The sequence below is a fragment of the Eschrichtius robustus genome, chromosome 12, assembly GCF_028021215.1.
Source record: "Eschrichtius robustus isolate mEscRob2 chromosome 12, mEscRob2.pri, whole genome shotgun sequence".
In the NCBI taxonomy this organism is placed as follows: domain Eukaryota; kingdom Metazoa; phylum Chordata; class Mammalia; order Artiodactyla; family Eschrichtiidae; genus Eschrichtius; species Eschrichtius robustus.
This window is the reverse complement of record NC_090835.1, coordinates 32174664-32189385: the sequence shown is the minus strand read 5'-3', so window position 1 is coordinate 32189385 and position 14722 is coordinate 32174664.

Sequence of the window (14722 nt, the reverse complement as noted above, 5' to 3'; positions counted from 1 at the left end):
CAACCTTAGCCAGGGTTTTGTAGAAAGAAGGAACGCATGTATCCCATTAATGATGAAATCGCAATTGAGGGTTCTTTTTCAATTAACTGAATTACCTCAGTAATGGACTCTGCAAGTAAACAGACACTAAGCTGGCCTTGGGACTTTTGTACAAGAACAGCTAATTTTAGGGTCATGTACTGTGGTCAATACTTTATTCATTGCAGTCACTAAGACATTTTATATATGTACTTCTCTATAAGAAGGATTACTGTTAAGAATTATCTTGAATTATCAGAGGTAGCATTTATTATTTTGAGCATGTAGAAATGTGGATTTATACATTTAATGTAAGATGAATACAGCATTAGAACTCATGTATCTTAGTTAATTGAAATTTTTACTGTTTGGGTTTTATTTTTATAAAACTGCCTTTCAGAATGCCAGCCATCTGTTGAGAGGCTATGTTCAGAGTGACTTTTTAAAGAATGTAGACTGCATTGAGATTTTAGTTGCTAGGTAAAGTGAGAAATATGAATCAGTGTAACAAGTCAAATTTTAAGAAAGACATCTGCGGAATTATATACCTTTTCATCCAGAATAGTTTGATTACCAGGTTCCCGTGAAAATTCCTTGTTCATAAAGGTCATATTCTTTGTAAAGGACATATGCCTTTAGACGATTGGGTAACGGAAGAAATGACATGAAGATGGGGCAGCGCAAATGTAAACGTCCCATACACTTCCGGATCTTGAGGCGGCACAAATGTTTCAGGGAGCGAGGGTTTGCTAAAATGAAAAACAGGCACATTATCCAAAAGAAAGAATTGCTTCATTTTTTAGTGATCTTTAGCAAATGTATTTTATACTTAAGCCACCAAGATTTTCATTTGCTGTGACTAAATGGAAAAGTTAATTGGGAAATAGCTTTCCACTTCTCATTGCAGATCTCGTAGCTGTGGTTTCAGAGCCATGTCACGTTAGAGTCCAAAGACTGGCATCAGTTGTGGGTCTGGCCTGTGAGACCTAAAGCTCCTACATCTGTGTGTATTAACCCCTTGTTCTGCCCCTTGGGATCAGGCTAAAAACCAAAGATCACTACCTGTGGGGAAATTATATGAAAGAAATTCTTCTTAATTTGACTTATGTGCTGCTGTGAAAGAATTTGATTTGAAGGGTCATTTAATATCCTCTGTAGCCTTAGATCTTAGCATTTTCTCATCCCTGTTTTTAGTGCCATTTCATAGTTTTTAATTCCTGTGTCTATGGTGTTCCATAGGATCAGAAGAAAAGTATTATCTACCTATATAATAAATAATTACCTAACAGATTTTATCTATTGGGAAATGGTAGTAAGTACAAATTAAGTGTAGTTATAAACGGTAACATTTTTTAGATAGGAATAGTGTTTTTCTTGGTTTCTTTTAGGTCAAGCTTTTAACTGAAGAGAACAATGTTCTACAAAAGAAATAAGAGTTCAGTTAGTATTTTTTGGTAAGAATCGTCAAGAAAGAAAGATACTCACTCAAGATAAAATGGATTTCTGACCAGAGCCTCTGTTTTTGGAGCACAGCTTTCAACTTTGAACAGATCCTAACTTGATCAACATAATCAAGTATCACTCGAACAACCCTTCCAGAGAGATGTTGCAGCCATGACAAAGTTATTACTTCGCAGAACTGAGGAAGAAAATCAGAACTATGAAAGTAAATGGAAAACTAAGTATCTGTGGTTTAACACAGTAATCAAAAGGACACTAAACTCAGAGTCAAGAACCAAGGTTTGAAGTTCCTCATTTATAAACTAAGGTGTTGAACAAGAAAATATTTCTTAGCTCTAACATTTGGAAAAATATTTACTACTAAGTCTTACAAACTTTATAAGATACAATGAGGGTTTAAAACAGACTGTTACATAATATCTTTTATCCCCTTTGGTTACCCATACATAATATTTTTTATCCCCTTTGGTTGCCCTCATGGCTGTCTGGAACAAAGATTACCTTTCTAGCTTCACTTGCATCTAGATGTGGCCATCTGACTAAGTTCTAGCCAATGAGATGTCAATGGAAGTGTGAGCAACTTCCAGAATGCTGTTAAAAGAAGAGCAAGGTGTGTGCTGCTTCCTCCTGCCTGCCTTCCTGCCGGTTGGAATGTGGATGTGAGTTTCTCCTGTGAATCATGGAACTGTCCAATTAGAAGGCTATTTACTCTCACCTTTATTTATAGGAGAGGGGAGTAAGCCATCTTATTAGAGCCTCTCTTATTTGGGGTTTTCTATCATTCATAACCTATTCCCACTCTGATACTTGAAACGTATGATAGTTTCTGCCTTTAAGTAATTTACATGTCCTTACACAAGATGCCCATGTAAGAAGGCAAATAATACTATATGAAAAGTCAGGAAATAATACAAGATGACATATTGCTTAAATACCAAGTCCTACATTAATCATAACCTAAAAGTAATATACAATATTAAAATATTTTCCTTTTCAGAATTGACTCAAAGTTCTTTCTCCATTTCATTTATATTTTCAGATTTTAATAATATGAATTCAAGTATCTATAGTGCATCTATTGTGTGCTAAGCACAGATCTGTAAGCTGAGGAAAGTGGTGAACAAGAGCTTACATTCATGTATTTGTGGGGGAGATACATAATCAGTAAAATATTAAGAATTTCAGAAACCGATAAGTACTATAAAAGAAATGAAAAGCATTAAAGAGAATGATTAGGGAACAGAACTGCCTTAGGTAAGATGCATAAGGAAGGGCCTCTTTGAGGAGGTAACACTTGAAATGAGACCTGAAGGGTGGCAGCTATTTGAAAAATCAGGGGAAGAGCTCAAGTTGGGGAAAATAGAAGTGACCAATTAAGTAGGGGGAAAATAGGAGACTGAGGTGTCATGACAGCTAAGAGAAAAATGTCTCAAGAAGAAGAGAGTGGTCAACTATATTTATTGTGATCCTTTTTTCATCAAAATGTGACCAAAGAAAACCATTATTCAAATGTTAGAGCCAAAAACCTAGGGGTACAAGTATCAGGAACCCAGAAACATTTTAGCTAGATAACTCACTTCAAAGAAAAAGCATAACTGGTATATAAGGCTGCATTTATTCTTCAGAGCCTTGTTCAGATGTTGCTTCATTTGTGAAACTCCCTAACTAAAGTTAAATCACTTTTTCCTCTAAACTGTTTTTATACCTTTTACATCTTTCTACTATCATGTTTATTTTATTATATATTTATCATATTAAAATCTTTCCCTCCATGAGCTTCTGGAGGGGATGGAGTTTTATCTTTTGCTGTAGTTCAGGGCCACGGATAATGGCTACATAGGGTGACACAGCCGATACTGTGCACTTACCATAGTATCTTTGATAACTGTAGATGTCCAGCCTTCAAAAGTATAGAAAGGATGAACTTTGTCTCCATGAGGACAATCAAAGCATCGCTCTGTGTCATACCCATAATTCAACAGCATCCTGAGCATGACTTCATCTTTCAGCGTGTATTGAAGTGCTGATGGGAAATGTAAAGGGTTGACTTTGCAGAAGTAATTAACGTTGGCCCCATGCCGTAGCAGCAGGCTTATCAGCTCATAGTTGCCCATCCTTAGGGCTATCTGGAGGCAGTTAACTGGATCTTGATTAGGCAGAGCTCCAGCACTCAGAAGCAGCTTAACTGAAGAGAGGTCACCATTTGATACAGCAAAATACAAAGCTGACTTCCTGTGGTCATCATAGTGTTTGCGAATTCTCTGATCTAGCATGAAATTCACATCAAATCCAGCCTGGATGAGAAGTTCCAGGCATTTGGGGTGTGCTCCTGCTGCTGCACAGTGAACTGGACTGATGCCACTCCGCTTAATGTCAGCAAAATCCGTAACTGGAACCAAAATCTTCAGAGCTCTGAGAAAGAATTTCAAAGTGCATTAAAAAATAGTTTTTGTTAAGATGCTGCATTGACCTGTTTATGATTGCTTTATACTAGCACTGGATGGTATTAATATCAGTTGGTATTTAGACACCCCAACCAAAAAAAAGCATAGTCCTGCATCCAAAAACTCAGATACCATGTAAAGTTAAATGAAACTAAGGTGTAGATATAAAACTCAGAATTACCCCAGTCAGTGAAACCTGAGGCTCCCCATATTGCCAAACGACCTGAAAATAAAGTACTTTTATGTCTCTTCAGGGTCTACAGAGGATGTCTGAATTTACCACTTTCTAGCTGGTCAAGAGTTTCTCACCTTTAAAAGGGGTGTTGGAGTTGTAGGATCAGAGATGAAGAATATAAAATTCCCAGAAGCTACCCCCCCCTCCAAAACCCCATAGCTATTACTATTTCTATTATTTGCAATAATGTAGTTGAACTTACAACAAGTGGCCTCTGTCAGCTGCCACATGAATGGGCAGGTAGCCTGAATTCTTAGGGATGTTGGCATCAGCTCCATACTCTAGCAAGAGAGTCACAGAGTCTGGATTTCCTCCACTAGCTGCTTCAAGTAAGATGGAAGAAGAATCAGAGGCCTGACCAAGAGCATTAGCTCCTAGGAGGAGAAAGAGTGATGTTATGCAAAGAGTCTTTTCCACCGTATTGCTTAAGTATTCTTAAAAGTGTACCACCACTACCAAAAAGCAATTATTGAGCAGCTACTTTAGTAAAGCACTAAGAATCAAAGACATAAAGTATGTACCTCCTGTCTCAGACAGTTTACAAACTAGTTGGGGAGAGAAAATGGTGTAAGCAGTCTCTAAGGTATAAGTAGGTTGGCTTTCAGAGTAATTTTATAAGTTATTTGTTTCTAACTTAAAAATCCCAGGAGAAGTAATTTTATAGAAGATGGTTTTATTTCCAGACCAGCATACAAAAGCTCGCTTACCTCATAACACACTATAAGATGGTACTAACAATCCTGTTGAACTATGTCACCATGACATCTAATGAAGATCTTATGGTGGAAGAGGGTATTTGTTCTGTTTTAACTTGTTCCTAGGAGACTGTTCATACTAAGAGACACTAGCTGTTTTTAGTTGAAGATAGGGACTGCTGATAGTTAAAAGGGTATATTGTAGTACCCTGTAAGCTAAGTGCTGTGTGAGTGGTGTGGATAATAAAGAGTACAGATACAGGCTGTCTTCTTGAAGATCTCAGGGCTGGGGTTGTGAGCAGGGCTGGGAGGTGAAGGAAGGAGGAAGGAATTTGGGGTCAGTTGTGGAAGGCCTCTCAGTAAAGGCTTTGAAGAAAGAGTAGCATTCGAATGGACAAAAGAAAAGGAGGACACTCTGGGCACCTTCACAACTCATATAAAAAAAGATATAGTGACTTTAATTTAGCGTGGACTCCATAATCTTCAGAATATAAGGACTCTAATATTTATTGACTGTCTTGCATGTGTAAGCAGTGAGCCAAAGCCCATTTATGGTGTATGTTGGCTCATCACAGTCATTTGTTCTTCTCTGTTCTTTATTTTGGCAATATCATCCACATACAAATTCTATTTCAATATATTATTCCTAATTTATATGGTGTCCTTGTGCTTTTCATGGAATGGCACTCTATTGCTGTTTTAACTTGGAGGAAATTGAAAGATCTTTCTTCATGGAAAAGATTATGATGAATCAGATCTCAGTCTTAAAAGCTCATATAGTTTTAGATGCAAAACTCCAGACTTAAGTGGAGTTGTACAGTGGGAGGAGAGATGAAAGCAACTTCAGTCTTTGGAAAATTATGTCCCCTCCTTACAAGTGCAGAATGGGGTACCCAAATGATGCCATTCATTGAGTAATCCATCTTGAGAATGAATTCCTAGAAGACAGATTATCTTCTCTATGTTCTGGAAGGAATCCATAAAATGCTTCCTACAGAAGAATTCTCACTGTAGCATTTGATGAGGAATAATCCATTTTAGGTGGGTGTTCTCTTAGTGAAAGTTCTGCATAGAACTATGAGAAATCTATTATATGCACCAGGTTTTTTCTTTTACTGAAGAACTTATTCACATTTTTTGCTAATACACATAATATATATGTCCTGATTATCATCGCTCAATTAAATAACCCCTTCCTGCATATTTTTGTCTAATTGAAAAATTTGTAAATAGATTAAAATATTTTGAAAATTAAAAAAAAAAGAATATAGTGGCTCCCCCAGAACCCCATTCCTAGAATGCATTAAGAAATGTCTAATAAGCCCCCATGTAATGAGTACTCACTATGTGCTGGTTTCTTTATGTATGTAATAATTTCTAAACGTCACAACAACCCTAGGAAGTAGATGCTAATATCTTCATTTTAAAGATGAAGAAACTGAGTTTCACTGAGATTAAATTACTTCACCAGAGATGCACAACTAGTAAGGAAGGTAGTCGGGATTCATGTACAGGTGGGCCAGACCCAGGTCCTATTTCTATGATGCCATGTTGCCACTCTAGCAATGCAGGGTAGTAATGTGATTTGGAATGAGACAGATGTGGGTTCAAAGCTTGGCTCTTCTATTTAGTAGCTATGTGCAAATGACTGTATAAGGGGCTTACCTAAGGGAAATGCTCCCTCACTGACCTCACTGAGGTCAACCGATACTGGTTTCTTTGAAAGGTTAAGGATTTAAAATCTGTCGCCTCTCCTGCTTCTTTATATTTTAATCAGTGATCTACACAAAAGGTTGCTCTTTTTGTGTAGATGAAAGATCCAGTGTTTACTTTGTTATTCCAGCTAATGACTTTAGACATCTCTGGTATCACTCATTTAAAACATCTTACTTAAAATGTCTTATGGCTATTGATTGGGAACTAGCCTCCCCTATATGATAGGAAAGATTCAGGTAAGTCTAAAAAGCAGAAAGTTGTTCTTAAATGTAGGAGTCCCTGCAGTCTAGAAAATTGGACACCAGGACCGTCTATTGTTAGAGAAAGAAATAAGACTTCTGGATACAAATGGGGAGGAGAATAAAGAAGATAATTCTAATATTGGGACTTTGTTAAATCTTGGTAAAGATTTGCTTCTTTGAAAAAAAGCTTTAGATATTACACTGCTTCTTCTAACAATGTCATCAATGAGGGTCTCCTCAAAGACAGTTCTCTGAGCCAGGATCTCTGCCAGTTAAACCAGGATCTAAGATGGCCACAGCTATAGCATGGGTGGCAGGGGAGGGCGTGTTTGAAGGGAAGTTCTACAACTGGTACCATCCCTGACCCTCACTTTCCTCAAGGGTAAAATGAGGATAATGCCTACCTCACAGGATTTGTAGAAGATTATTTGAGGTAAAATAAGTAGCTTAATACCTGGTGCTTAGAAAGTATTCAATACCTATAAATTGCCTTCCCCTTCTCTCAGAGTTTTGTTTATTACTAGAGGGGAGAACTGGGACCCAAAGAGAAGAAATCAGGAAGAATTTCCTAACAACTTAATTCATCTGGTAACAGGTTGGACTGCCTCATAACTTAGCTTAAGCAGAGACAACGTGAAGGGGATGTTGTGGAGTCTTTCATTCTATCAGTCTAGAAAAGAACAACAACACACAAAAAATTAAACAAAAAACAACCATCCTCTTAACGTGGTCAGGGTACATTAAGTAAAAGAGTAACCTGCATCCTAGTAATTTTAGGGAAACTGCTTCACAGCAAATAAGAAATATTCAATCCCTATTTTAGGCTCTTTCAGTAGCTAATATTAACACACACTTCAATAAAATATTAAATTAGGCTTAAATAAAATGTTAACTTCTATTACACTGAAGCTCTCCATAAAGAGGAGAATGCTTAGGTCATGTTATCCTTTAGTACTGTGCTGACTGTATAGGAAAATCTTGCCTTTCTGCAGTAATAGTTCCATGATTTTAGTGTGTCCACTTTGGGCAGCAAGAGCAAGAGGAGTGAATCCGTAGGAGCTCTTTGGGTCAGGGTGTGCCCCAGAAACCAGCAGGAGCTTCACTATGTCCCGTCTGCCCAGTCTGGCTGCTTCGTGGAGAGCTGTCCTCTCGTTGGCACACCGCAGATTGACATCTGCTCCATGGCTGATCAGCAAGGCGGCCATATTGTAGGAGTCCTGTAGAACAGCTGGGAGATTAGAAGTGAGAGAGGCATTATGTTCAACAGGAAATTAAGGCCAGAGTATCAGATCAGCTAGTTTCCCTCAGGCTTCTTAAGGAGTTCTTCCTACCTATCCCCCATATACCAGCATTTGGTGTTTAGGAAACGGATTGTAAAATGAGGCATATATCAAATAATATTAATAGTGTTTTACATCAATAGGCTATTTGCTTTTCTGTAAACCATGACCAATTATTCATTGTCTGTTGGCTGCTTATGTGGCTGAAAAACAAAGTTTTCATTTACCATCTTTATGTTCTCAAGAAAATGGGAACTTAAGTACCTAGTACAGTCCTAGAAATGTTTGTAGCTGCTTTACATGAAGAAAAACAAAAACAGCAATAATTAGGAAATTATTTTTAACCTCACATTTTGTTAACCAATATTCTCTAATTGGCATTTCTGCATTTATGCTGTTAATTTGCATTGGATGATAATCTTTAGTCCTTCAAGATTCTAGAGCACCTTAATTTATCCATCTCCCTATCCATTTGCTAATTGTTGGCACCAACTGTGTTTGGGGAATCTTGCTAGGTGTTAGACACTGAATCAGTATGAATTCTGCTCACAACCACTTATAATGTGCCATATAAAGGGCTATAATTGCACTAAGACTAGAAATATAGAGCGCCAGAGTGTTGGGTCTTTTTTAATTCATTGAGCTGGCACTTTGTGTGCTCTTTCATTCTGGAAAGATGAAACATGTCCTTTGTTTTAGGAAATAATTTTCTTGACTTGTCTCATTGACGGTATATTGCCTCTATTTTTGTCTGTTCTTTTTCTACCATTCCTATTACTCACATGTCGCTCCTCTTCAGTTATCATCCTAGTTCTCTTAGTTATTCTTCTTTCCGATTTGTCATTTCTTTTTTTTTTTTAAAAGAATTACTTTATTTTTATTATTTATTTATTTTTTGCTGTGCTGGGTCTTCGTTTCTGTGCGAGGGCTTTCTGTAGTTGCGGCAAGCGGGGACCACTCTTCATCGCGGTGTGCGGGCCTCTCACTATCGCGGCCTCTCTTGTTGCGGAGCACAGGCTCCAGACGCGCAGGCTCAGTAGTTGTGGCTCACGGGCCCAGTTGCTTCGCGGCATGTGGGATCTTCCCAGACCAGGGCTCGAAACCGTGTCCCCTGCATTGGCAGGCGGACTCTCAACCACTGCGCCACCAGGGAAGCCCCCGATTTTTCATTTCTTATCTTCTTCTTCTGGAAGCTTTCCTAACTTTATCGCCTCGCATTTGAGTTTTTTTAAATTTCTGCCATCATATTTTTAATTTTCAAGAGTGGTTTTTGTTTTGTTCTCCATTTTTTTTTTAGTAGTGTCCTGCTAGTTCATTAATTTTCATTGATTTCTCTGAGGAAATTAATGATAATTTCCCCCTACATTTTATCTTCCCCTGAATAATCTGTTTCCTCCAAGTTGTTTATCTTTGTTTGTTGAAGACTTTTCTCAGATAGTCCTTGGATGTCTGCTCATGATTAAGAGTTGGGGACTAAAAATCTGCCTGGAAATTCTAAACATTGACTGTGGTCTTAACTGTAGGTTAATATGCCTGGGCTATTTGTTCGGGAACCTCCAGTTTTAGTATTTTAAGTTCTTTCTCTTTGAGCTGATCAGATTCTCCAAAGAAGCCTCCTCTTGGAGGGTGAAGTTCTAGCTGCCGGCTTTCTAGAATTTGGTGAAGAGCTGGGAGATCTCAGCCTATGTGCTTAATTCCTCCAGTGTTTTCAATCCAGTGCTCTTGCCCTTGCCAAATAACCCCCAGTCCAGAGAGCCTTTGCTCACACTATTCAGAGAAAAAACTTCCAAAATTCTGCTGGGTGGGGGAAGAGTCTGACCCAGCAGGGTGGATTGAGAGAAGTGATCTAGATACCTGACTACTTGTTTCTTAATAGTTTTCAACCAATTTTTCTATTTTAGCTGCCCATCCTTCATCCCTGCTCCATGAGGTAACTATAGCCAACAATTTCCAGGCCTTTTGATATAACTGTGCTGGTTTTTGGCTTTCTCCACTCCAATTTAAGATTTGGCTTTCTTGACACTTACTACTCATCCATCTGCTATTCTGATTTTTAAAAATCATGTTGTTGTTGTCTCCTCTCCCATTCTTCCCATTCTTTGTATCTTAACCCTTTAAAACACTTGATGAACTGTAATCCTCCTGAAGACTCAGGAGGCAGCAAAGTTAGTCATTAATATTTAATCTGCATCTTTACCCAACCATTGGCTGCTTCTTCCTACACTGCTCCTCTCCTATATTTCTTATAACAGAATTAACTTGTTCAACTGAGGTACCATGTAAAATGATCAGCTCATATTTTGGCAGAGACTTTGCCTCACAGGCCAGCCTATAGAAAGCTTCTTGAGGGTCAGGTACCCATGTGTGGTTATTTGGCACCAGAGTGACGGTGCTGCAACTATGCACAAGAAACGGCCTTTAGGGCTTCCCTGGTGGCGCAGTGGTTGAGAATCTGCCTGCCAATGCAGGGGACACGGGTTCGAGCCCTGGTCTGGGAAGATCCCACATGCCGCGGAGCAACTGGGCCCGTGAGCCACAATTACCGAGCCTGCGCGTCTGGAGCCTGTGCTCCGCAACAAGAGAGGCCGCGATAGTGAGAGGCCCGCACACCGCGATGACGAGTGGCCCCCGCTTGCCACAACTGGAGAAAGCCCTCGCACAGAAACGAAGACCCAACACAGTCATAAATAAATAAAAATTAAAAAAAAAAAAAAAAAAAGAAACTGCCTTTGAAACCTGTGGGCCTGGAGGACACTCAGAGCCACAGACTGTTCTCCAGAGCTAACGTGTTAATTTACCTGTAAGAAGAGGAGAATTGCCTTCGACATTCTTGGCGTTTGGATTGCAGCCATTGAGAAGAAGAAAACAGACATTTTCTAAGAGGCAATTGCTGACAGCCAAAAAAAGTGGTGTTTCACCATTGTGGGTGGTTTGCTCCCACACACTGGGTTTTGAAGCTGAAATAAATCCATTAGACCACACAGATTAAGATACAGAAATAAATTTTAAATTTATTTCTCAGAAGCATCAATAAGAGTTATAAAGGGAGTTTACCTTTCAGGGTTATTTCCAAAATGTTCTTATTTAATTGCACTGCAGCCTTATGTAGAGGAAGCCAGCCTATCTCATCTGCTTCATCAAAAGCAGAATGGTACTTGGTCAACCCTGACAATACATCTTCCTTACCTATTAACAAGTCAGATGAGAACATATTCACATTTGGCACATATACAAGGCAGCCCATACTGCTTCTGAATTCCATCATCAAAGTTAGTGCATGAGACAACAGTATCCTAGCACTACCTTTAATGAAAGACAAATTTAAATGGCATAGGACAAACAAGCAGTAAGGCCTTTCATCTAGCATTCCATACCACCTGGACCTGTGAATACCCGTCATCTTGTTACATACAGAAAACTGCTCTGTCCACCGAGGAGCCCAGGAGCTGTTTGCTAAGTTTTGCTGAAGTAGTTTCTCCCAGGAAAGACCCCATCAGACTCTTGACAATTAGCTGTTGACCCCATAGTGTTCGGCACTTGGGAGATCCTGCTTCTAGGCTTCCTGAACTTAGAGGGGGGAAATGCTACCAGTTGTCACCATCACATCTTACCACAAGTTGAAGGGGATAGAATAGGAAGAGTACTTAACTGTCTCTATGGTTTCAACTATCCTCTTACAGTCTGCAATCAAAAAGCTGCAGAGAAAAAACATATGAATGTAATTCCAAAACTGAGGAAAAAACTAAGGCATTTGATAAAACAAAAGGAAAGGGTAAAGGCAATAGTAGTTAACCAGGAATGAACTCATATGAGGCAATGACTGAGGCACAATAGAAATACTTCAAAACACAAGAGGGAGGAGATATGGGGATATATGTATATGTATAGCTGATTCACTTTGTTATAAAGCAGAAACTAACACACCATTGTAAAGCAATTATACTCCAATAAAGATGTTTCAAAAAATAAATAAATAAAAGATATATGTATATATATTCAGAAAAAAAAAAAGAAAAAGAAAACATAGTATGGCCCCTAATGTGTTCCAGGGAAACTCCCCTCCCATGTGTCTTCCCTCGTCAGCTTCTTTAAGGCAAGAACTGTGAGAGCCTGGATCACAGTTAGCCTTCAATCAGTGTCTGCTGAACTGAATCAAACATGCCTAGGACTGAAATGTCACATTGTCACATGGTAAAATTTAAATGGCCACTCTATAATGTCAATGATTCCAGCAAAAATTATTATTTAAAAAAATGGTAAATAATCATGGTGTAAGTTTTAAAAAATATTCATGATCAGATCTGTATTCAAAAAACACAATTAGCAGTTTTTTAAAGTAATATTTTTATTAAAATATTTAAAGTTTTAAAGCTCAACTTATAAATCTTATATTATTTTTAAATCTAGCAAATAAGGATTGTCACCTTCCCTTTTTCTTTGATTATTCAATGAACCCAGCTTGAAAAAAATAAATTCCCTTAGACAATCTGTCCTACTTAAAATTTAGTCAATCTCCCTATTTAAAGTCAACTGATTAGCAACCTTAATTCCATCTGCAGCCTTAATTCTCCATTGCCATGTAAGGTTACATATCCACAGGTTCTGGGGATTAGGACTTGGACATCTTTTGGTGAGGGTGGGCTTTATTGCTCCTGTCTCAAGTATATTCTATTTTCCTAATTCCTTCAAGTGCCTGATCAAATCAGCAAGCCTTGCTAAGTATCATACAATTCTTGCAAGTCTAATGACTGAAATTTGTAACTGTAGTCAATTTTAATTTCTTTGAAACATTTCAGTACTCTTAATCAAAATCTCTTATGCCTTTCAACCTAAAATCATGACTTCAAAGTTAATCACAAGGTTTAATCACAAGGTTAATACAACAGGTAGCCCAATGAAATCCAATTTCTTTACAAATCTTTTAACTATTTAAAGATTATTCCTAAATTTAACATAAAAGTGTAGGAATAGTGGGGTAAAGAATGCAGACTCTGAAGCCAGGCTGCCTGGCTCTTTACTTACTAGCTCTGTGACCTTGGGTAAGTCATTTAGTTTCTCTATGCTATGCCTCAGTCGCCTCATCTCTAAATGGGAAAAATAATAGTACCTACCCCATAGAGAGGTCATGAGAATTAGAATTTAAATGAGTTAATACATATTTATGAAATGCTCAGAATAGTGTGGCACACAGCGATCACTCCATGAGTATGTTACTTTAAAAAAAAATACTGTAGGTTTGATATACTCCAACATCTCTGTATTTAATTACAAAATCTCTTGGGGTTAAAACACATTTATCCCATTTTACCTCCATCAGGCAAATAGAGGTCACCATCCCAAGCAAATGGGTTTAATACCCCTGAAAAATAATTGTAACTACTCAGGGGCTTGAAGTTGCTGATCACCCAGAGAGCATTTGACTAGCTGTGCTTGGCCTCAGACAGCCCATATCCAGGGCAATTCTCTTACACCACTGAGGGATCCATGGGGTCCTTTTCTAGTGTTGTCATACCAGAACTCTGAGTTCACACCCTTCAGAAGGGGTTAGTCTTTTCTGGGTTTAAGTTTACATAATTACTCCTTTTGATTTGAGTAGATTAAAGACTTTACCCTACTAAAATTTCTGTGTCTTGGTTGGATTTATGCATTTCCTTAGCTCCCCAAAGACAAGATGCATTAGTGTTCTCTAGTCTTACATATCCTCATGTATTTCTTCTTTCTGATTTCTCATCTGCCTCTCCTCACCCATATTTGCTAGTAACCTCCTCCAACTATTTTCTTTCTTTTTTTAAATTAATTTTTATTGGAGTATGGTTGCTTTACAATGTTGTGTTAGCCTCCACCGCGCTACAAAATGAATCAGCCATATACATACAGATATCCCCTCCCTTTTGGACTTCCCTCCCATTTAGGTTACCACAGTGCATTAGGTAGAGTTCCCTGTGCTATAAAGTATGTTCCTATCAGTTGTCTATTTTATACATAGTATCAATAATATCAGTGTGTCAACCCCAGTCTCCCAATTCCTCCCTCCCCACCCCTTTCACCTTTGGTATCCATACATTTGTTCTCTATGTCTATGTCTGTATTTCTGCTTTGCACATAAGGTCATTGATACCACTTTTCTAGATTCCACATACATGCGTTAATATACGATACTTGTTTTTCTCTTTCTGACTTACTACACTCTGTGTGACAGTCTCTAGGTCCATCCATGTCTCTACAAATGACCCAATTTCGTTCCTTTTTATGGCTGAGTAATATTCCATTGTATATATGTGCCACATCTTCTTTATCCACTCCTCTGTTGATGGACATTTAGGTTGCTTCCATGTCCTGGCTATTATTTTCTTTACTGCCTGATTAAATTCTGAATTATTTCCAAATTTCTCCTGTCTGGTCACACATCAAGTCTCATAGATATTCAGCTCCTTGGATTCTGACCCTCTCTTCTGTTTTTTTCACAACACTAGCATCGTGCTTATGACAAGGCTCAACTGTTGAATACTTATACTACATTGCCAGTGAGATACCATTACCTCTCATCTTCAGGTGACTGCTGTGTAGTTTCTGGCTTGTGAATATCCTGTAAACTCTGTTGAATGATGAGCTGGGTGTCAAACTCATCGTC